A 2,500-nucleotide genomic window follows, 5' to 3' on the forward strand; every position below is an offset into this window, starting at 1 on the left:
TGGGCACTGCCATCGGCACACGCTGGGCCCTGGTGCGGGCGCTTGCCTCGATCACCATCGGCACACGCTGGGCCCTGGTACGGGCGCTTGCCTCGACCACCATCGGCACACGCTCGGCCCTGGTGCGGTCGGTTGCCTCGAGCACCATCGGCACACGCTGGGCCCTGGTGCGGGCGCTTGCCTCGACCACCATCGGCACACGCTGGGCCCTGGTGCGGGCGCTTGCCTCGACCACCATCGGCACACGCTGGGCCCTGGTGCGGCAGGTTGCCTCGAGCACCATCGGCACACGCTCGGCCCTGGTGCGGTCGGTTGCCTCGACCACCATCGGCACACGCTGGGCCCTGGTGCGGGCGCTTGCCTCGACCACCATCGGCACACGCTCCGCCCTGGTGCGGCAGGTTGCCTCGAGCACCATCGGCACACGCTGGGCCCTGGTGCGGTCGGTTGCCTCGATCACCATCGGCACACGCTGGGCCCTGGTGCGGGCGGTTGCCTCGACCACCATCGGCACACGCTGGGCCCTGGTGCGGCAGCTTGCCTCGAGCACCATCGGCACACGCTCGGCCCTGGTGCGGTCGGTTGCCTCGACCACCATCGGCACACGCTGGGCCCTGGTGCGGCAGGTTGCCTCGACCACCATCGGCAGCCTCGACCACCATCGGCACACGCTGGGCCCTGGTGCGGGCGGTTGCCTCGACCACCATCGGCACACGCTCCGCCCTGGTGCGGTCGGTTGCCTCGAGCACCATCGGCACACGCTGGGCCCTGGTGCGGCAGGTTGCCTCGACCACCATCGGCACACGCTGGGCCCTGGTGCGGGCGGTTGCCTCGACCACCATCGGCACACGCTGGGCCCCGGTGCGGGCGCTTGCCTCGACCACCATCGGCACACGCTGGGCCCCGGTGCGGGCGCTTGCCTCGACCACCATCGGCACACGCTGGGCCCTGGTGCGGCAGGTTGCCTCGACCACCATCGGCACACGCTGGGCCCTGGTGCGGGCGCTTGCCTCGAGCACCATCGGCACACGCTCGGCCCTGGTGCGGTCGGTTGCCTCGAGCACCATCGGCACACGCTGGGCCCTGGTGCGGCAGGTTGCCTCGACCATCATCGGCAGCCTCGACCACCATCGGCACACGCTGGGCCCTGGTGCGGGCGCTTGCCTCGACCACCATCGGCACACGCTCGGCCCTGGTGCGGTCGGTTGCCTCGAGCACCATCGGCACACGCTGGGCCCTGGTGCGGCAGGTTGCCTCGACCACCATCGGCACACGCTGGGCCCTGGTGCGGGCGGTTGCCTCGACCACCATCGGCACACGCTGGGCCCTGGTGCGGGCGCTTGCCTCGAGCACCATCCGCACACGCTGGGCCCTGGTGCGGCAGGTTGCCTCGAGCACCATCGGCACACGCTGGGCCCTGGTGCGGGAGCTTGCCTCGAGCGCCATCGGCACACGCTGGGCCCTGGTGCGGCAGGTTGCCTCGAGCACCATCGGCACACGCTGGGCCCTGGTGCGGTCGGTTGCCTCGAGCACCATCGGCACACGCTGGGCGCTGGTGCGGGCGCTTGCCTCGACCAGCATCGGCACACGCTGGGCCCTGGTGCGGCAGGTTGCCTCGATCACCATCGGCACACGCTGGGCCCTGGTGCGACAGGTTGCCTCGAGCACCATTGGCACACTATCGGCCCTGGTGCGGGCGGTTGCCTCGACCACCATCGGCACACGCTGGGCCCTGGTGCGGGCGCTTGCCTCGAGCACCATCGGCACACGCTGGGCCCTGGTGCGGGCGGTTGCCTCGAGCACCATCGGCACACGCTGGGCCCTGGTGGGTTTAGGCACATCTTCAAATTTCTGCCGTGCCAATGCCATTTTTATGGCTTGTAAATTCATACAATGGTCCCCTAAGCCTTCACGTGAAGTTTCGTTGGAAGATGACTCGTTTTCTATTTTTCATGATTTTCGAAACTTTTTGCGGTTCGGGATTTTTTAAAATTTTTTTATAAGGATTTTTGGCCCCAAATTTTGTAGGCATGATCCTTCTATTTTTGTTGGCATGCACAAAAAAATTCAGCTAAAAACTCGAAGTAGAGAAGATTTTGTGACCGTTTGAAAAAAGTGTCCCCATTTCAGACACTTTAACGGCTACTGGTAGCAAACCTGTAAAATCTCAAATGCTCTTTAAGGGGGTGTGAATTCTCAGAGGTTTGATGAGGGATAGGGGGCCAACACAAGGCCAAGTACCAGCACCCATCGCACATCATGTGCGCACACCCCCCCGGCCCCCCTCCCAATCGCCGGAACCCCAATGCCGCCGGTCAGGTTCTCCGGCGGTACTCCGGCGATGCTCCGGCGATGCTCCGGCGATGCTGTCCCGAGTGAAAAAAATGCGGCACCAGCACATGCTGGAGCCAAGCATGGGCACCGTGGCTCAAAATCGAACTTCGGCCAAGGCCTCGACCATCAATGGCACATGATGGCGCATGGTGATGGCACATGCATC

Source organism: Durio zibethinus, unplaced genomic scaffold (genome assembly GCF_047325235.1).
Source record: "Durio zibethinus cultivar Kanyao isolate XHJ-2024 unplaced genomic scaffold, ASM4732523v1 HiC_scaffold_402, whole genome shotgun sequence".
Classification (NCBI taxonomy): domain Eukaryota; kingdom Viridiplantae; phylum Streptophyta; class Magnoliopsida; order Malvales; family Malvaceae; genus Durio; species Durio zibethinus.